This window comes from Panthera onca, chromosome A3 (genome assembly GCF_046562875.1).
Source record: "Panthera onca isolate mPanOnc1 chromosome A3, mPanOnc1 haplotype 2, whole genome shotgun sequence".
In the NCBI taxonomy this organism is placed as follows: domain Eukaryota; kingdom Metazoa; phylum Chordata; class Mammalia; order Carnivora; family Felidae; genus Panthera; species Panthera onca.
In genome coordinates, this window is record NC_138341.1 from 51,479,477 (window position 1) to 51,502,355 (window position 22,879).

At 37.7% G+C, this 22,879-nt stretch overlaps 1 protein-coding gene across 4 annotated transcripts in view; it reads left to right on the forward strand.

Annotated features, from left to right (window-relative positions):
* EXOC6B (exocyst complex component 6B) overlaps positions 1–22,879 on the forward strand; it is a 609,008-nt gene that overhangs the window by 463,750 nt on the left and 122,379 nt on the right. The window lies entirely within an intron of this gene.

Genomic DNA, 22,879 nt, shown 5'->3' on the forward strand with positions numbered 1-22,879 from the left:
CATTCAGTTTAGTATTTTGAGCTTCCTCCATGGTATTGAATGTATCAGTAGCTCATTTTTTAATTGATGAGTGAGATTTCTCTATATGGATGTATAATAATTTAGTTAGTCATTCACCTGTTGTATTTATTAATATTTTGTTGTTTCTAGTCTTGGAATACTATGAACACGGCTGCTATGAGCATTCATGTACAAGTGCTTATGTGGATAAATGTTTTTATTTCTCTTGGGTAGTACATGCAGTGGAATTGCTGAGTCCGTGGTAAGTGTATGTTTAACTTTATTTTTAAAAATGTCAGACTCTTCCAAAGTGATTGTGCCATATTCCACACCTACCAGCAGTGACCGAGAGCTCAGGTGTTTACATATTCTTCAACGCTTGGTGTGACGGTCTTTTGTCTGTTGGTTTATTGAGGCATAATTTACGTATAGTAAAATTAATCCTTCTTAGATATACAGCTCTGTAAATTTTTACAAACTTATGCAATTATATAACCGCCACAAAAGCCAAGAATATTTCCATCCTCAGAAAATTCTTTACGCCTCTGCAATGAGTCTCCTCTTCCAATTCCCAGCTCCTGGCAATGACTGCCCTGATCTCTGACACTATAGTTTTGTCTTATAAATGGAATCATACTTTTAATTTTGGCCTCTCACACTTAGCATAATGCTTTTGAGATTCATCCATATTGTTGCATTTATTAGTAGTCCATTCATTTTTATTGCAGAATGGTATTCCATTTTAGGGATTGTTTACTCATTCATCAGTTGATGAATATTTGAATTGTTCCCAGTTGGAGCTTTCATGAATAAAGCCATTTGTGTAAAGGTTTTTGTGTGGACATATGTTTTTATTTTTCTAGAGTAAATACTTAGGAGCGAGATAATTGGTTCATGGAGAAAGTATATGTTTAACTTACAAGAAGCTATCAAGCTCTTTTCCAAAGTGCCTTTACCATTTTCCATTTCCATCAGGAATATATGAGAGTTGCAGTTGCTCTTTACCCTGACTAGTATTTGATATTGTCGATTTTTTTTTATTTGCACCATCCTATTAGGTATGTAGTAGGATCTTGGGGTGGTTTTAATGCATATTCCCATAGTGGCTATTGATGTTGAATTTCATTTTGTATACTTATTTGGCATCCATCTCTCTCCTTTTGTGAAGTGTTTGTTTGAGTCTTTTGTCCAGTTTTTAAAATAATTCTTATTATTGGGGTGCCTGGATGGCTCAGTCAGTGGAGCGTCCAACTTCGGCTCAGGTCATGATCTCATGGTTCGTGAATTCGGGCCCCGCATCGGGCTCTGTGCTGACGGCTCAGAGCCTGGAGCCTGCTTCCGATTCTGTGTCTCCCCTGTCTCTGCTCCTCCCCCACGTGCACTCTGTCTCTCTCTGCCTCTCAAAACTAAAGAAAACTAATTAAAAAAATTTTTTTTAATTCTTATTATTGAGCTGTAAAAGAATTTTCTATATTCTGGTTAATGGTCCATTATCAGTTATGTGTTTGGCAGCTTTTTTCTCCCAGTCTGGCTTTTTGTTTTCTTAACAGTATCTTCTGAAAAGTTTGCATTTTTTATTTTAATAATACATAGTTAATAATGATATCATTTTTTTTCATTGCTTATAGTCTATGTGTTCTATCTTAAGAAATGTTTACTTAACCCAAAGTTACAAAGATATCTCCTATGTTTTCTCCAAAGATTATAGTGTTAAGTTTTACATTTAGTCTCTGATGATAATATTTTGAATTAATTTTTCAGTATAATATAAGATATGGTTATGTTTTGAATTTTTATGTAGAACCTATGGTTGTTCCAGCCCTGCTCATTCCAAAAGACTATGCTTTCACTGGTGATTTGCCCTGACACATTTAATAAAAAGTCAATTGACCATGTATGTATTGTGCTATTTCTGGACTTTATGTTCTGTGCCATTGATCTGTGTCTGTCCTTTTACTGTGTCATGATCTTACTTTTCTATTAATCTTGAAATCAGATAGTATGTTATGAACTCCATCTTTTTTTTCAAAATTCTTCTGTTTATCCTAAGTCCTTTATGTAGATATTTTAGAATCGACTTGTCAATTCCTACAAAAAGCTTGCTGGAATTTTGACTAGGATTTTGCTGGATTCTTAGATCAGTTTGAGAATGGACATTCTGGCACTATTGAATCTTCTAATCCACATATATAGTCAGTCTCTCCATTTACTCATGTCTTTGGTTTCTCTCATAGGTGCTTTGTATTTTTCAGTGAACTTTGCGTGTGTTTTGTAAGATTTATCTCAAAGTATTTCATGTTCATTGTAAATGGTGTTGTTCTTTTAATGCCAGTTTTTACTTGTTCATTGCTAGTGTATTGAAACAATTGGGATTGGGATTTGTATGTTGACCTTGAATTTCAAACTTGTTAAACTCACTTATTAGATCTAGTGGTATTTTATACATTTGGGGGCATTCTCTAGGTAGACATTTATGACATCTTTGAATACAGTTTTACTTCTCCCTGTCCAAACTAGATGCCTTTTATTTCTTGCCTGATTGCACTGGGACCCCCACCACAATGTCAAATAGAAGTACTGAGAACAGATATCCTTGCCTTGTTCCTGATCTTACTGGGGAAGTATTCAGTTTTCACCATTAAATATAATGATAAGTGTAAGTTTTTAATGTCCTTCATCAGTTGAGCAAGTGTCTTTGAATTCTTAATCTGTTTAGAGTCTTTCTTATGAAGGGATCATCAGTTTTATATTCTATCATTAGCCATTATTATTTTTGAACTTAGAAGTTATGTCTAATGTTTTGTTTTTACACTGAAGTCGTAAGATATATACTCATACTTTGAGGATTTTTTTTTATCTGAATTACTTCTAAAAGTAATTTATTTATACAAGAGTTATAAAAACATTTGTATGGCTTTTCAATGTATTGCTGGTTCCTACAACAAAGGGTTATACCAACTTACAGAACCCTAGCAGTGTGTTCGTGCACTAGTTTGACATTAGCCTCACCAACAGTGAGTCTATAAAATGTAAATTTTAAGTGTTTTGGTTAACTTAATAGGTACTAGAGGGTACCTTATTCTTTTCTTCCACACTGTTTTCTTTTTTTGTACACATGTACTGAGTGGCTCATGAACTTCAGTGAGGGTATGACTTTACCAGCGTCCAATTTTCAGTTCTCACTGCCATGTCCTGTGGTATGTTTTTTGCAATCCAATTTGATGTATCCATCATTTAAATTTAGCTTATTACAATCTAATAAGAAAGGTGAGACTGATACTTCTAAAAAGTTAACTATCTGGAAGAAGCAGCATATGATTTAAGTGCCAAATTCAATAGCATGTAAACATGCTATTGCATGACTTCGGAGGAGGGAGGTATGGCTGTGCCATTAGAAGTGATGATTCTTGCCTTTTCGGTTATTGTTGTTATAATAAGTCAGTAGGAGCTGATTTTCTTTCTTTTGTTTGGGGTATTTATTTTTTCTAAAAGCATTCTATGACAAAACATTTGAGATTTGCTATGCATGGTGTCTGTGAAAATTGTGGTCATCTGGAGAAATTTAATCCCATGCTAAGAATAAAAAGTATTCAAATTATTATTTCATCTCAGTGTTAACTACAGAAAAAAGAGCAAATTAGCCTTCTATTGGCTGGCAAAGTAAAGGTATAACTTCTCTATTTTCTGGACAGTGCTAAAAAATACACTCTAGAGACTTAATCTGTAGAATGAGATGTTCATCTAAGCCAAACATCAATCATAGAGAGGCCTCCCAAATTCTCCCCAGAGCTCTATGCTTTGGGCCTGGTCGAGGTGAGCAGCAGGTTTTCTATGCAATGGTATGACCTCTTTATGAGCTACTACTTGTATAGTCTGTGGTATTCAGTGATGTTAGATCACAGGAGACTTGGAGAGACTGTGAGGACAAAGTGGTTCTCGGAAGCTACTGGTACACCAAGACTATATTAAAAAGAGCTACCTCAGACCATAGTAAGTTGATGATGTCATTAAAAGTGAATATGTGTTATGATATGTATATTATGTATACATAATATGTATACGTAATATGGGATATGTAATTATTGACTTCAGGGCATATACTGCTTATCATTTGTCACCACAGCATTTGTGCATGTGGTGCAGTGTGGTGGTGGTCATGCTGGTGTGTGTGTCTGTGTGTGTGTATTTGTCCATGCGTGCTTGTCTGCTCTAAATCCAAGTATGGTTAGAGTTCCATATGATGCTGTTAATTTTACCTTCCCTTATCACGTCTGGTAGAACTCATTAAAAGAGAGAAGGTGGTTTTCCATGTGATTTCTCTGGGATACCAACGTCCCATATCTATCTTTCTATCTTTGTGGAGAAGCACTGCCCCCTTGATGAAGTGATAGTGAAAGGAGACAGTTAATTTCATTGGTGGGAGGTAGTGATAGGTTTGGGGGAAGCAGCACAGGAGTGGATATGTTCATGGTTCTTTCTGTTAAGTATGAAACTCTATTTTATTCTTCCTCCTTCTCTTGCTCTGTTTTATGTCTCTGCCATGGGGGATCTTTTATTTCTTTTCTTCGTTCTGCCACCTGCTATTTCTTTAAAACACAATTATGATCCTGTCATTTGCCTGCTTACAAAGCCTGAAAGCTCCCTGTTGCCTGAAGAACAAAGGACAGACCCCTAGCAAAGCAATTCTGATGCCTGCTTGTCTTTCTGGTCTCCTTTTCCTGTCACTCTTCCCCATGTGGAAACTCTTCCCCAGTTTCCACACCTCCCTGGTTCCAAAACTGGGTAAGCTTTAGGCCCCTTCTGCCTATCATACAGTGTGCTCTCTTGGTAGAGTGACAAACTCCTTCCCTTCCCTCACAGCTTGGCTCAAATGTCATCTCCTTTATAAATTCTTCCCAACCTCCTCAGACAGATTTAATTGTTCCCCCTTTGGGTCTCTGACATTTTGTATGTCCCTTCATTACTAATTCTCTTATAATTACTTGTTTAATCATCTCCCTTCTCCATTAGATTCTGTGTTCACCAAGGGCAGGAACCCTGTTTTATTTATCCTTGATTTCCCCCTCCCCCAGGGGGTAACATAGTCCTATTACATATAATGCTTTCGTAACTGCTTGCTGAATGCGTTGACCTAATATTGTTTGTGGCATTTCTGAAGTAAATGGAATTAGATGGAGTTTCTGAATAATATTTATCCTCAAACTCCCTTAAATAAATAGTACTCATCATTTTTCTCCCACCATGTGCTCTTAATTTTCACTTTAATCTCATTAAATGAAGTGCAGGAGTCACAGCCCTGGGGAAGGCAGGACTCGATACGGGGAAAGGATAGGCTCACTGGTAGTCTCCCGTACCTAGTGCGTGAGGTCTTCTCTAGTGAGAACCGTGAGGAAAGGCTACCTAGGAAGAGCATTGTGCAGCTAGATGCTTCGTGCCAGGAAGGAAAATAGCTCCTCACCTGATAAATTATTCTTACTGCTTCAACAGGAGATGACTTCTCAGATGAAACACTTGATCATATTCTTCCAACGCTGGTGAGCACCCGTGTCAGGTGTCAGGTGTTGCCTTTCTATTTCTATTCCCAAATGGGGGCCATTTTCTCAATGAAAATCCATCCTTGGAGTTCATCCAGAATTTCAGCCTTGTTGTATCCCTCTGAGACATATGTGGCCTACTAGTGGAGCTCCAAAATTAGGCCAGAATGTCAATTCAAACTCTGAAACCATTTCAAGATATTGAAATCTTTCTAGGATTGACATCCAGAGCAGTTTACAAGTAACTCCTGGTGAGAAAGTGAGGAAGGTTGAATGAAAGTGATTAAAGTGTTCAACATGTAACATGGCCTCATTCTTCATGCCAGAAATATGCTTATCTTCATCATGGATGATAATAAAAAACTCTTAATGTGTTGTATTTTATTATAGCTTAAAATGTTCTAATTTCAAATTTATTACAATGCTATGCTAATAAAAACAGGATTGCACTGGTATAAAAACAGGCACATAGATCAATGGAACAGAATAGAGAGCCCAGAAATAAGCCCCTGCATATATGGCCAATTAATTTACAACAAAGGAGCCAAGAATATACAATGGGGAAAGTATCTTTAATTAATAATGTTGGGAAAGCTGGACAGCTACATGCACAAGGGTAAAACTGGACCACTGTCTTACACCATACACAAATATTAACTCAAAATGGACTGAAGACTTGAACATAAGACCTGAAACCGTAAAACACCTAGAAGAAAACATAGCTGAGTGAACTTTGACATCAGTTTTTGCAATGATTTTTTTAATTCATCACCAAAAGCAAAGGCAATTAAAACAAAAATAAACAAGTAGGAATACCTCAAGCTACAAAGCTTCTGCACAGCAGAGGAAACCTTCAACAAAGTGATAAGGCAACCTACTGAGTGGGAGAAAATATTTGCAAATTATATACCCAGTAAGGGGTTAATATCCAAAATTTATAAAGAATTTATACAACTCTATAGCAATAAAATCCCCAAACCAATTTAAAAATGGGCAGAGGAAGGGTGCCTACGTGGCTCAGTTGGTTGAGTGTCCAACTCTTGATTTTGGCTCAGGTCATGATCCCAGGGTCATGGGATCAAAGCCTGCATTGGGCTCTGCACTGAGTGTGGAGCCTGCTTAAGATTCTATCTCTCTCTCTCCTTCTGCCACTCGTGCACGCTCTCTCTCTCTCTCTCTCTCTCTTTCTCTAAAATAGAAAAATAAAAAAAAATAAAAGAAATACTTTTTAAAAAATGGGCAAAGGATCTGGATGGACATTTTTCCAAAGAAGACATACAGATGGCCAACGGATACACAAAAAGATACTCAACATCACTAATCAGGGAAATGGAAATCAAAACCACAGTGAGATATCACCTCATACCTCTTAGAATGGCTGTTATCAAAAAGACAAGAAATACCAAGTGTTGTCAAGGATGTAGAAAAAAGGGAACCCTCATTTCCTGTTGGAATATAAATTGGTGCAGCCACTATGGAAAGCAGTATGGAAGTTCCTCAAAAAAAATTTAAAACATAACTACCATAGGATTCAGCAATTCTACTTCTGGGTGTTTGTCCAAAGAAAACAAAAGCACTAACTCAAAAAGATATCTGCACCCCCGTGTTCACTGCAGCATTATTTACAATAACCAAGATATGGAAACAATCTAAATATCTACTGACGGATGGAATGAGTAAAGAAGAACATTTTTCAGCCATTAGAAAGAATGAAATCTTACTATTTGTAACAACATGGATGGACCTTGAAAGCATTATGCTATGTAAAATAAGTCAGACAAAGACAAACACTGTATGATCTCCCTTATATGTGGAATCTAAAACAAGCAAATGACAATAAACCACCAGCTCATAGAAAGAGAGAACAGATTGGTGATTGCCAGAGGCTGAGGGTGGAGGGAGTGGGTGAAATGCAGGAAGAGGAGTCAAAAGGTACAAAATTCCAGTTATAAAATAAATAAATCATAGGGATGTAGTGTACGTAATAAGAAAAAAATTCTGTAACTATGTATGGTGGTGATGTTACCTAGACTTATTGTGGTGATCATTTTGTAATATATACAAATATTTTATCATTATGTTGTACACCTGAAACTAATATAATGTACATCAATGATACCTTAATTTAAGCCTTCTAAAACTAAGTCCCTGATGTCCTCATCCCCCTCCCCTCCATGAACATCTGTTCTTTCTTCAGTCCTCCATATCTCAATGAAGAGCAATTCTGATCTTCTAGAAATAGAAACCTGAGAGTCATCCTTTACTCCTTTCTTTCTCTCATATCCCACACCCAGTCTCAGCAAGCTGTGTTTTCTCTCCCTTCAAAATATATCCAGAAACCAACCATTTATAACTATCATTTCACCCTTCCGGACTCAAGTAACAGCTATTTCTCACTGTCTTCTGGCAATAGTTTCTTCATTGTTCTCCACGATTGTGCCTTTGCTCCTCTACAGACCATTCTCAATATGGCAGCAGCATGAAACAGTTAAAGCAAAAGTCAAATCATGTCACTTCTCTGTCTAAAACCTCACAGTGGTTTCCCATTTCATTCTAAGTAAAAGCCAAAGTGCTTTCAGTGACCTACAAGGTCCTATAGAATCTTTGCTCACACATATCCCTTAACTCTCTAACCTCCTCTCGTACTGCTTTTCTTCTCACTCTGCTAGCATCTATATTCTTTCTCAAATGTGGTACACTCCCATATCAAGGCCTGTGTACCTGATATTATCTCTTCCTAGAAGGCTCTTTTGCAGATATTTATATTGCTTACTCCTTTATCTTCCTCAGGTCTTCATTCAAGTCATCTCAAGTTCACCTTCTCATGGAGACCTTTGCTATTTAAGATTGTTGCTTTTCTCTCCCACTGCCTCTGCAACCCCACCACCCAGTCAAAAACCAGAGTAAAACTCTCTATTCCCTGCCTTATTTTTCTCTTAACAAATTTATCATCTGGTATATTTTATACCTTACATATCTTGTTTAATCTGTTTTCTGTCCACTAGAAAATGATTCACGCAATCGTGGATTTTGCCTGTTTTGTGAGTGGTTTTTTGTTTAATTTTTTAAAACTTATTTATTTATTTATTTAGAGAGAGACAGAGAGAGTGAGCAGGGGGAGGGGCAGAGAGAGGGAGAGAGAATCCCAAGAAGCCTCCACACTGTCAGTGAAGAGCCTGATGTGTGGCTTGAACTCACGAACCACGAGATCATGACACAAGCCAAAACCAAGAGTCGTACCTTAACCGACTGAGTCACCCAGGCATCCCTGTTTTGTGAATGGTTTTATTTTTAGTGTTAGAGCAATTCCTAGCACATGGTAGCCTTTCATTAAAGGGAAAAAGTTTAATCTCTATATGTTTGCCTTAGTTTTAAGTACCCAGAGGTTAATAGCCTTTTAGATATAAATTGTTCTGCAGAGTAACTGATGTACCATTAAAAGTAGAGATTTCAGAGAGTTTTTGATCCGTGGCTTAAAAATTGTGTTGTACATATTGGATATAAAGTGTATACCTTTCAACAAGATAGAGAAAGGATATTTCCTAAAAATATTCTTGGGTGTAGGTATCCTTCTAACATAGATTGATGGAGACTTGCTGATAAATGTCCCTTCCTAAAAACATGTCATCCAGGATGATGATGTTGATGGTAGTGATGTTGATGGGATTAAGTATGGAGACGAAAACTGTGAGCCAGTTGGGAAAGTCTGATCACAAGTTGCAGTAAAACTTAAGGCAACCCAACTTACCAAGAAATGCAGAAGTCACTTGAAAATGGTCAAAGTAACCCAACAGAGCAGTTGGGGAGGAATGTTTTGGTAAACTGAAAATTGACTCCTGATTGGAAAAGTGTGTTGTGACTTTTACAGAAGATTTTTAATGTTATATATGAATGGACTCACCTCTTTTCTTCCAGGAGAGTCAGTAGGGTATGATGATATACGGAAAGTTGGGGAAATCAAGGGATACCAGGTGATATGATAATGTGATAACCTGGGATGCTGAGTTCAGTAAACAAGAAGAGAGAGGCAGGAGAAGTCTTCCCTGCAACTGTGAGAGTTTAAGTACGGTATCTTGGATTAAAAAAACAAAGATACTAAAACTGTATAATCTAAAATTAGAGTCTACAAATTCAGTAGCCCATCCTGAGAAGTGGCGGAGAAATCTGAACTAAGATATCCAGGGCTAATTAGGCACCTTTTGTTGCTTTCCTTATGCCCTTCTCCTTCATCCCCTTTCTTGGTGTGGGCATCAGGCCCACAGAAACCCAGAGAACGGAGAACGATCTGTGGAGTATAGAGCCTGCTGAAATCTCCCTCTGCTTTTACAGAGGGCAGCTGGCAACTGTGCACTATCCTTAAGTAGCAAATTGTCTGGAGAGGGATCATAGGACTTAATCTCTAAATCTGCAACTGGCTAATTGCATAGATGCTAGGGTTGGAAGGCTTAGATGGGCCAAACTGACTCCTTGAAATGTGGATTTTTTTTTTCTTTTTTAACTTCCCAGTCTGGAACAGCATAAGCTAGTTGTGGTTTTACGTTAGTCGTATCCTGTAATGTGCTGAGCGGCATAGGCTTCAGAGATTTCTTTATTGTGGCTCCTGCTTTTTATGAGTTTATGGTAATAGAACTAAAACGTCTTGGCAAAAAGTCAGATGTGGCAGAGGTGAAGCCATTAACCTTTTTTTCCTACTTCATCTTTCCCATTTCCCCCCCCCCCAGAATCCAGTAGTAATTATAAATATGCACATACTTCTAAAATCTCTTATGCACATACTGCATTTTGAGTTGTGTACTGTCTTAACCATCTTTTAGGTGCACGGACCTTTGGGAGAGAAGTAGAGCTCATTGCTTTTCAGGAGCCAACCCCTATTACTATTGAAGAGATCTTCTTAGGGCTCAGAGATGATAGAACAGAGTTTCCGGTAGAGCTGAGCCTAAAATTGCTTACAGTGGCAAAGATTGGCATTGTTTCACCCACATTTTTGTCCTCCTCTTGAGGCCCCAGAATAGAGTGCCTGACAGATTAGAATCCAATTTGGGGACTAATAGTAGAGCCACCTCCTGTTCACTACCCCAAGATGGAGAACGTTGAGGGGAAGTCAGAATATATGTGATGATGCCAGAAACTAGGTTATCCTGGGAAAGTCTCTTCCTTACATTTTAATTTCTCCCGTGTAAAATGAAAAAATTAGGTTAGATAATATTCATGTTCCCTTTGATGTCTTATGTTCTGTGATTGTGGATCATCTTTACTGGCTTTAGACTGGCCCTTTTTCAAGATGGTTTCTTCCTTAATTTCTTATAGGTACTTGCTTAGAATCCCTTTATTTCAGTTTTAGAAGATAACATTTATTTAATACGAAGAGTTTTAGCTTTCCTATCACTGATGATCCTCAGTTTATAACACAGGATCTACCCAATTCCTTTAGTTAAATTAATATTTATCAATCCACATGTCTATGTCTCATAGAATTTATTTGACTCTGTTGGAAAAAAACAATATTGATGTCAGGAGTCTCCCTGCTTGCTTTCTTTTCTTGAAAACCTGAGGTAAGGATCTTGCTTATCCCCGTGGAACTGCCATCTAGCTATTACAGCTTTCCACAGCTACCTTGCTTTAGGGAGTTCTAGCAATGATCTATTATTCTATTGCCTAGAGCAAGATGTTCCTGGAAAAGAAGTCTCTGAATGTTCAGCCAATTTAGCAATTCATTGGCTGAGTGTTCTGAGGTATTTCAGGATATTATGTGCAAAATTGACATTTGTGTGGTCACTGCCCAAGTAGAAGCACCATGAAAGATGACTGGATTAGGAGGATGTAAAAGACTAGGCAAAAGAGTTTTGAGAAAATTATTTCCAGGTTAAAAAGAGGAAATCAGTAAGTCATGAACAGGCAAAACTTCACATAAGCATCTTCAAGATCAGTGTCCCTTTGGAACTACCTCTTTGATTGCTTCTTCTCAGGCTCTTTTTTTCCGGCGGAAGATGGGGAGGTGAGGAGAGGTTCTTTTTTTCTATCCATTTCTTAATATCGTACTTCAAGGTTCCCTCAGTTCTGTGAGTCCTCTGTTCTTCCTACTCTCCATATTCTGCCCAGCTCAGGAAAGAAAAATGTGTGTGTGTGTGAGAGAGAGAATAATGCCCTGCTCTCCCAGAGATGGCCAAGTCTTAATCCCTGGCACCTGTGACTAATGCTACCTGTAGGACAAAAGAGACTTCACAAATAGGATGTTGAGGACTTTGAGAGGAGGAGATAATCCTGGATTATCTGGGTAAATGCAGTCTAATCTCATGAGTCCTTAAAAGCAGAAACGGGAGGCAGAAGAGTGGATCAGAGAGATGAGATGGAAGAAAAAGTGTGAGATGAGAGATGAGATTCAAAGTGTGAGAGGGGTTTGACCTACCTCGCTGGTTTTGAAGCTAGAAGGAGGCCATGAGCCAAAGAGTATGGGTGGCCTCTAGAGGCTAGGAATGACCCTCAGCTGACAGCCAGCAAACAAATGGGGATCTCAGTCCTGTGCCCACAAGAAACTGAATTGTCAACAACCTACATGAACACAGAAACGAATCCTCCCCTAGAGCCTCCAGAAAGGAATGCAACCCTCCCAACACCTTGATTTTAGCCGGGTGGGGAGAGACCATGGTGTACTTCTGCTTTACAGAACTGTGAGACGATAAATGTGTGTTGCTTAAGTCACTAAATTTGTGGTGATTTGTAACGGACGCAATAGAAAACTAACACAACGTACATTACATGTTTTGTTGCCAAAGCCAAAAACTTTGCATATGCTATTCAATAATACATTGCAGTAGAGGGAAAAAAAGAGTGTGATCTGTATGTTTAGACAAAGCTGAGTTTGAATCTTGCCTCTATCATATCCTACTGAATGACTTTGAGAAAATAATCTTCTTGAACTTTTTTTTCTTCTAGAAAATAGCTATAATACCGGCTAGCTTGGAGTAGGGGGCAGAATGAGATGGCACATGTAAAGTGCCTGGCTTACTATACAATTCAATATATGATAGTGATTACTATTGTAAAAATTAAAGCCAACACTGATATATTTTAGCTGTCAAAAGAAGCACCATACTTAGCTACAACATCAAAGAAACTAGCAACAACAGAAAAAAATAGATAAATTGGACTTCCATCACAATTAAGACTTTTTTGTTTCTAAAGACACTATCACGAAAGTGAAAGACAGCGGATCCAATAGGAGGTATTACCTTGGACATAATACAAGGGACTAGTATTCAGAAGAATACTATAAATTTATGTCTCAAAAATAAAAAGACAAATTACCCAGTTTAAAAGTGGGCAACGGATTTAAATAGACATTTCCCCCAAAAGTGTATACAACATCTTCAGAAATGTGAATTAAAACCATAGCGCAATACCACTCTGCATCCACTAGGATGGCTGTAATCAATAAAATGAAAAGAGAACAAACGTTGGTGCAGATGTAGAAAAATTAAAACCTTGCACCTTGCTGGCGGAAATGTAAAGTGGTGCTGCCTCTGTGGAAAACAGTTTGGTGATTCTTCAAAAAGTTAAACAGACTATCATATGACCCAGCAATCCCGTTTCTGGTACGTACTCAAACGAATTGAAAATAGGGATTCAAACAAAAACCTGTACTTGAATAGTCAAAGAATAACACTATTTACCATAGTCAAAAGGGGAAACAACCCAGATTCCATCAACTAATGAATGGATACACAAAAGGTGCTGTATACGTACAATGGAATATTGTTTGGCCCTAAAAAGGAATGAAGTAATAATACCGGGTACAACATGGATGAACTTTGAAACGAAAGTATTCCGATGCAGTAGGCCACAGAGTCTGTAATTCCATGTATCTGAAATATCCAAAGTAAGTGAATTTATAGAGACAGAAAGCAGATTAGTGGTTGTCAGGGACAGGGGAATGAGGAGGGACTGCTTAATGGATGTGGGTTTTCCTTTGAGGTGATGAAAAAGTTCTATTACTAGATAGTAGTAGTTATTGTACAACATTGTGGAGGTACTTGGTACCATTAAATTGTACACTTTAAAATAGTTGAAATGGTAAATTAAGTTTCGCTTTTGATGATCCAGAAATGCTAAGGAGTGGTCAGTGCGTGTGTGTGCGTGGAGGAGGCGGGGTGCACACACACCTACATGTGCACATGCGGGTGCAGAACTAGGATCAAGGAGTGGAAGAATTTTGGAAGTCTTAGAATAAGTGATATTGTTAAAGATATTGGAATATACATGGGTGCAGATTTTATAGCATGTAGGGAAATGCTCCAAGAATGGGATTTAACTTGGGTACTATCATGACATAGCATCTAGCTGCTTTTATTTAGAAGGTCGGATTAGGGAGTAAACTAGGCAGGAACCAAAAATATTTGTTAGGATGTGTGTTTAGACTAATTTTCCGTAAGTCCGTTTTAGTGAGGAGTATGTAAACAGAGATTAACTGGAAGACAAAGTGTCAGAAGAAATGAGAAGTATTTATCGTTAACTTGGCACCAAATGGTGGGAACCGAATGAATCCCCGGTAGTAGCCGGATCATTCTCTCCTCCATCCAAGTTCCCTTTCCTATCTGTTTCTTCTGTGTCTCTTTCCTCCTATAGAAAATTTTGTTGTGTGGCCGTTTGCATCAGTCACAGAAATAGAGAAAAATGAAAGCAGGAAAGCTTCAGGGCAGTTTTGTGTGGCTGTAGAATGTAAACATCACCCCTTGGTCAGAGGGAGTCTTAGTCTGTTAGGGCTGCTATCAAAAAAATACCACAGACTGGATGGCTTAACCAACAAACATTTATTTCTCACAGTTCTGAAGCCTGGGAAGTTCAAGATCAAGGCACTGGAAGATTTGGTGTCTAGTGAGGGCCCACTTCCTGGCTCATTGATGGTCATCTTGCTGTGTCCTCACTTAGCGAAAGGTGTGAGAGAGCTCTCCCGAGTCTGCTTTATAAGGCCATTAATCCCATTCATTAGAGCTCCACCCTCATGACCCAATCACTCCCAACGGCTCCGCTTCCTAATACTATCACATTGAGGATCAGGATTTCAACATGTGAATCTGGGAGGGACGCAATTATTCAGTTCAGAGCATAAGGCTTTCCTTTAATTTTTCATAATTCTGCTTGAGAAGACTTATTTCCTAAGGTTTTTAATTACTCTCTTTTCCATCAGATTTACCATCTTTTAATGTTAGTAGAAGTTATTTTTTGCTTATGATAATAAAAAATTGTTTTCAGTAATTTCCTAATGCATTTATAGCCATCATCTTCATTTATAGAAAACACCTTTCTTTTCCCGCTAATAAAAAGAAGAACTAGATATAAAAATCTATCTGAAGTAGTTTAGATATTGTGAAGAACTGCCTGCCTATTACAATAGAGGAAAGTAATAATGTTGGGATATTAGGAACCTCCCTAGAAATGTACATATATGGAAACTGTCATCAACCGTGAATAAACGAGGTCTCCTCTTGGCCCAGAATACCGACCGATTGTTTTCATTTACTTAAACCCTTAAGTTCCAGCAGCCTAATGAGAGATAGGAAAAAGAAAGCAATAACAGTTACATGCCCTAAGAGCTTTATGTGAATTAACTCACTTAATCCTTCCAACACCTCTGTGAGGTAGACACTACTTTTATTCTCTTTTATAGATGTCCTCTTAGAAGCAGACTCCGTTAGCAAGGTCATTGTACTTTAACGTGTTCCTTGTTACTTACCGCTTCTGCCGCCACTCCATCACTTATTTATTGCATAGTTGTCCCTCTTCCACCTTTCTTAGGACTCTTGGCCTAGGCTCTCAGTATATCTACAGTAAACGAGTGTTGATTTTGGAAATTACTAATGCCATAAAACATGAGAAGCCAAGCCTGAGATGGTTCCAGAAGTGATCCACTATTGTAGAAAGGAGGTAGTGTTTAGGGTTGCTAGTTCTGGTTGGGCATATACAGGAGACACATGCGCATTTCCTTGAGGAAGTAAAAGGTAAAAGCAGAAGATATTTAGGTGTTGTGGTGTTTGTTGAATTTCCCTTCTTTGAGGTCTCTTCACAGGAGACTTTTTCACTTCAGAGTATTTTAAGGACTTTATGCATTCCGGTGTATAAAGCTCTCAAATGAGTCGACTATTTTAACTCAGCAGTTGTGATGAATTTCAACAATGGACTCTGGGAGTCAGGATGACTATGTCTTTATGGTGGAAGATTTTCTCCTGTAGTTTATATTCTATTTTGTAAGCATATATGTTATGTTTTATATAATGTTTTATGTTAAAACATTAAGGAGTATCTGCCAGACACAAACTTTATTGTTATTAACTTTGTATTACTCCTCTAGAGTACATGTTGATATAAATACATTGAACTTAAAAAACAAATTTTTTTTTAATGTTTGTTTATTTTTGAGAGAGAGACAGAGAGAGAGAGAGAGAGAGAGAGACAAAGCATGAGCAGGGTGGGGGATTTCAGAGAGAGAGGAAGACACAGTATCTGAAGAAGGCTCCAGGCTCTGAGCTGTCAGCACAGAGCCCGACGCGGGGCTTGAACTCATAAACTGTGAGATCATGTCCTGAGCTGAAGTTGGACACTTAACTGAGCCACCCAGGCACCCCTAAATCCACTGAACTTTTAATTAAGCCCAAGGCACTGTGCCAAACTTTGGGTGGAAACATATAAAAGAACTGATCCTTATCCTTGGCATGTATTCTAATAGGAGAACAGTATATACAGCATCAGGCTCTTGAATTCCTAAGGTAAAGAATGCCTACTTACTTCTGGCCTGAAGAAAAAAACGGGAGTTGGGGGTTGCTCTTGCAGAGTTTTCTACACTTTACCAGAGAGATCAGACATTGAATGAGTAATTTTGAATAAAGTGAGCTGGGTAATGAGGGAGCTTTAACCTAGATGTTAGTGACATTTAAGAGTAACTCAGTAAAATTTAGCTGGGGGAGGGAGTGGAAGTCCCATGGTGAATGCATGATGACTCCAAAGCAGAAGAGGGTGAGGCATGCATGGCCAGATGTTCCAGAACCATATAGACCAAGTTAGGGTTTTAGACTATATCGTAAAAGTAATGGGAAGCCATTAAAGATTTTAAGAAAAGGATATGATGAGACTTGAGTTTTTAAAAGGTCATTCTAATTGTAATGTGGAGGGATTGAAGGAGGGCTATCACAGACTTGGGAACATAAACTAAGAGGCTCCTTTGTTTATTATGAGAGATAACTTCAATATGGTCCTGATCCTAAAATGTGCACTAAAGTGAGCACCTAAAACATGAAGTGATAATAATCTCATTTATAAACACAGATGCAAATATCTTAAATAGAATTCAACTTTAATAGAATTATATTGAAATTCCTAGCTAGTAATTAGGAAATGTTAACATGTTTTCCCAGAATTGTAGAGATTGAGAGCAAATGGCAACTCACTACCAATTATAAGAGACAGAATTTTTGAACATGCAGGCTTAGATGTAACTGAACAAATTGCCAGTCTTTCTGGAGAAGAGTTTAGCAGTATACAACAAAGATCATAAAGCTAACCACTAAGTTTTTATCTAAAAATACTTTTTTATATTTATAAAATTACCCAAAGGGGCTAAAGGGGAGAAGAGGGGTTAAAACTTAAAGTATTTGTAGCTACTACTTTTGATTAAAAACAAAAACAAAACAAAAAACAGTACAAATATCTAACAGTTGAGAAGAGTTAAACTGTTTGTTGGATGTTAATCATAATGTTCTAATTAAAATCACGTATTTGTGGACCACGTTCATGCATGTAAGGAGCACAATACATACAAAAAGTACAGCAAAGTAGTGGTAAAAAATAGAAGATCAGAGGAACTCCTGGTGGGCTCCGTCAGTAGAGCGTGTGACTCTTGATCTCAGGGTCATTAGTTCAAGCCCCACGTTGGTCATGGAGCCTACTTAAAAAAAATAGAAGAGCAGAAAAATGGCTTATCCATAATGACATCATTATATACAAATGTATTCTTGAGGGTTTTTTTTTAATCTTTATTTATTTTTGAGAGAGAAACAGAGTGTGAACAGCGGAGGGAAAAGGAGAGAGGGAGACACAGAATCTGAAGCAGGCTCCAGGCTCTGAGCTGTAAGCACAGAGCCTGATGCGGAACTCGAACTCATGAACCACGAGAACGTGACCTGAGCCGAAGTCAGACACCCAACCGGCTGAGCCACCCAGACGCCCCTATAAATGTATTTTTGTAATGGCGAAGATAACAATGCAGATGTTATGAAGCACGTGTAGAGTTTGGGGAGTTATTTCAGGTGAAGTCACGTATGACTCAGTTTTATCAACTGTGTAATGAGGATATTGGATTATAAAGGTATATATTTTCATGATACATGAATTAGTTTAAATGGGTAATATATATGAATATATCTTGGGAGCTGCCTTAATCTGGATCAGCCTATTAAGGGTGAAAAGGGTTCCTCCTTTCTTTCATCTCTCCCCAGGGAGAAAAATGTGTTCAGGAGTTTTAGGACTCTGGGACCATGCTGCTTGCTCCCCCTTTTGGAACAGGAGAACAAGACAGGACGGAGGCCCTAGTCATGTGCTATCTAAACTAGAACAGAAGTTCCGAGCCCTGGAATTCTGATCCTTTTATTTCACTGGCTTCTTGGGATAGTTTGAATCAGCTAGTGTTCAGCTATTGAAAAGGCACCTATTTAATTTGGTCTATGGAAATAGTGGCACAGCTGTCCAAGGGCGTATGTACCATGGACTTTGTTACAGTGTTGTTTATAATGACCAGACTTTGGAGCAATTTGCTTAAATTTTTAATTAAATCAAAACTGAATTTGATATGTTTAATCTGATTAAGTAAATCATGATACACGCATGCCATATGGTATGCTGTGGTACGCACCCCAGATGTAATGAGGATTAAGTGAACTGGTATTTATAAAGCACCTAGAATAGTGCCTAGTACATAGTAATCACTGTGCTTTTAAAAAATGATGTATTCAAACCACAGACTATGATGAACTTGTTAAAAAATGACGATGCACATCTGCGTTTATTTACAGTTCAGTTGGTCACAACGTATTGTTGACAGAAAGTAGGTCATAACACATCATCTGTGATATTACTAAAAGAAAGGTCAGGAAGGATATATTAAAAATTATTTTTTAATTAAATTTTCTTAAGAACACAGAGCCAGAAATACAGCCTAATTTTTCTAACATCTGACTTCCCTGACAGTAAGTCAGAATTGGGTTGTGTATGACCTTGAGAGATTTCTTTAATGCTAAGGATTTTCAAGGATTTGCTCAGAGCAACTCTTGGTCCACGTGGCTGTGAAAGTCAAAGTAGATTCTTATGGGCCTTGTTTTTATTTTGATTGAGTAAGAGTGAGGTTTTCGGGCTCAAACTGATTTGGTCCCGCTTACTTGGAAATGAAGGAGCTTTGGGGTTAAAGGACAAGTGGCACTCTGCTGAACTTGCTGTGGGTGGGGGTGTTTAGATATAACTAACAGATCACAAAGTTCCTTTGAGGGAAAACTGTCAGAATCTCTTTCCAACCAGAGTCTTATCTGGGGAGATTAATTCCAGTTATCCCTTATGAGGTTGTGAGGATTAAATAAATCAACATATGTGTGTATATATATTATATATATATATATATATATATATATATATATATATATAATTTATTGTCAAATTGGTTTCCATACAACACCCAGTGCTCATCCTAACAGATGCCCTCTTCAATGCCCATCACCGACTTTCCCCTCTCCCCCACCCCCCATCAACCCTCTGTCTGTTCTCAGTATTTAAGAGTCTCTTATGGTTGCCTCCCTCCCTCTCTGTAACTTTTTTTTCCCCCTTCCCCTCCCCCATGGTCTTCTGTTAAGTTTCTCAGGATCCACATATGAGTGAAAACATATGAATAAGTCAATATATTTAAAGCACTTAGAAGAGTACGTAGCTGAGGTGCCTGGGTGGCTCAATCCAGGTTAAGTGTCTGACTCTTGGTTTCAGCTCAGCTCATGATCTCCACAGTGTGGAGCCTGCTTGGGATTCTCTTCCATCCCTCTCTCTCTCTGCCCCTCCCCAACACACATTCTCTCTCTCCCTTTCTCTCTCTCTCTCTCTCTCTCTCTCTCTCTCCCCCTTTCTCTAAACAAACAAACATAAAAAAAAGAACACCTAGCATATAGTAAGCACTATGTATGTTTCTTATTGTTGTTTTTGTGTTTTTGTCTGAGCCATGCAGTATTAAATGGAGCAGAATTCTAGTGAAATATCCATCACCCTGTGACTATTGCCACTCAACCAAAAGACAGGGAGAAATGACATTTTTTCCTCAGTGTTTTTGACTAATACCAAAAAATATTGGAAAGGAAGAAACACAGCTGTCTTTATTAACAGATTGTATCATCCTCAGCCTAAAAACTTCAAGTAAATTGTCAGAAAAACAATATAGGCATACATTGGAGATACTGCAAGGTCAGTTCCGGACCTCCACATAAAAGTAAATTTCTCAATAAAGCGAGTCAAATGAATTTTTTTGTTTCCCAGAACATATAAAAGTTATGTTCAGACTGTATCATAGTCTATTAAGTATGCAATAGCCTTGTCTAAAAAAAAGTATGTTAAAAGTATTTGTTAACCTTATTTAAAAAATACTTAATTGCTAAAAAAAAATGCTAACCATCATCTGAGCATTCAATCAGTCATAACCACTGATTACAGATCACCATAACAAATATAATAATGATGAAAAAGTTTGAAATAGTGCGAGAACTACCAAGATGAGACCTAGAGACATACAGTGAGTAAATGCTTTGGAAAATGGTGCCTATAGACTTGCTTGACATCAGGGTTGCCAAAAACTTTCAATTTGTAGGAAACACAATGTCTCTGACGTGCAAGAAAGTGAAGCACAATAAAACAAGATATGCCTATGTACTGATAAAATATGGTCAGCAAGATGGCCAGACATAAAATTAATGTACTAAAACACATAGCTTTCCTACATAACAGCAAATATCAATAGAGGAAAAAATCTCATTTATAATAAGAACAAAATCAATAGAATTCCTGGGAATAAACCTAACTAGAAATGTACAGCATCTATAGGAAAAAAGTATGAAACTTTGTGAAAGGATATAAAAGAAGTATAAATGGAGAGCTACACCATGTTCCTGGATTGGAAGATGAAGGAATTTTGGCAATATTTTCTCCTCGAAACTAATCCATGCAGTCAGTGGGATACCAGTCAAAGACCCTGTGGAACTGTTTTTATGAAAATTAATAGGCTGATTCTCAAACTTCTGTGGAAGATATAATATGTGAGAATAAAGAAGAAGATTTTTAAGAATAGCTATCGTATTAGAATCCTTACTATGTGTCGGGTAGTGGTTTAAGTACCTTACGTGTGTTTACTCATCTAATACTCCAAATAGTAAAATGTAGGAATGGGTAGTATCATCATTTTTCAGATCATGTCTACTAGAACAATACAGAGCGATTAAGTAACCTGCCCAAGGTTAGTAAATAACAAGGTTAGTAACACCCAAACTAGTAAATAACGCAGCTGGGATCTTACCATAGTCTGATTTCAGCCCCTGTTCTTAACCACTGCAGTCCTGCCTGTATACCAAGGGGATATTTTCACCACTCAATATCAAACATCATATAAAGCTATAAATTAAAAATTATGATTTTGGGGAAAGAATAAAGTAGCACACTAGGAAAAAATAGACCCATGGGAATTTTGCTTATTTATGATAAAGGGGCAATTTCAAATCAGTCAGGAAAATATTAGTAAGTTGTGCAGAGACAATTTACTATCTCTTTGGGGAAAAACTTAAATTATATCCCTGCTTTATACCATGCCCATAAATAAATTTCAAATGTATTAAAAACCTAAACATTAGAAGTATTAAAAGAAAAATAGGAGAATATTTTTATGCTCTTATAGTAGGAAAAGACTTACTAACTAAAATACAAAATCTAAGGCCATAAAATAAGATTGACAAGATTTAAGACTTTAATATGATAGAAGACAGCATAAACAAAGTTAAATCACAGTCCGAGAGAATAATGGCAGTATCTGTAATGGAATAATGATTAATATCCAGAATATATAAAAAACTCTAAGGACTCAATAAGAAAAAAAACTAACAACCAGCAGAAAAATGATCAAAGCATATCATATCAACAGATAGTTGGGAAAATAAAAACTAAAATTGCCCTTCCCCGAATAAAAAGATACTTACCTTCACTATTAAGGGAAATTAAAATAATAATGAGGTATCATTTTTCAACTATCAAATTAATAAAAAAATTTTGAATGTATAATATCTACTGTTGAAAAAAGAAGAGAAGAATCTGATACTATTTGAAGCTATCAAATGGGGTACAAATTGGTGCAGTGTGTTTGAGGACAGTTTGGCAATAACTATCATTATTTTAAATTACACCTTCCATTTTATCTCTAATAATTTTACCTCTCACATGTGTACAAGAATACAAATATAAAATATTCATTATAGGAGTGCCTGGGTGGCTCAGTTGGTTAAGTGACCGACTTCAGCTCAGGTCATGATCTCACGGTTTGTGGGTTTGGGCCCTGCGTTGGGCTCTGTGCTGACAGCTCAGAGCCTGGAGCCTGCCTCAGATTCTGTGTCTCCCTCTCTCTGCCCTTCCCCTGCTTGTGCGCTCACTCTCTCCCTCCCTCTCTATCTCTCAAAAACAAATAAACATTGGGGTGGCTGGGTGGCTCAGTCAGTTAAGCGTCCAACTTTGGCTCACATCATGATATCACGGTTTGTGAGTTAGAGCCCCATGTCAGGCTCTGTGCTGACAGCTCAGAACCTGGAGCCTGCTTTGAATACTGTGTCTCCCTCTCTCTCTGCCCCTCCCAACCTGTGCTCTCTCTCTCTCTCTCTCTCTCTCTCTCTCTCTCTCTCTCTCACAAATAGACATCAAAACAAATTTTAAAAAATTCATTATACTACTATGTGTAACAGGGAGAAAGTAGAACAAACCTAAATATCCATTGGTAGGAGAATGACTAAATTATGGGCCATTCACACTTGGTATATTACACATCCCTTAAAAAGGGGGAGGGAGGGGTGCCTGGGTGGCTCAGTCAATTAAGTGTCTGACTCTTGATTTTTGGCTCAGGTCTTGATCTCGCAGTTTGTGGGTTCGAGCCCCATGTTGAGCTCTGCACTCACAGTGTGGAGCCTGCTTGGGATCCTTTCTCTCTGTCCTCTCTCACTTGTGCTGTCTCTCTCTCAAAATAAATAAATAAACTTAAAAAAAGAAAAAAGGTGGAGACAGTATATATATACCAGCATGTA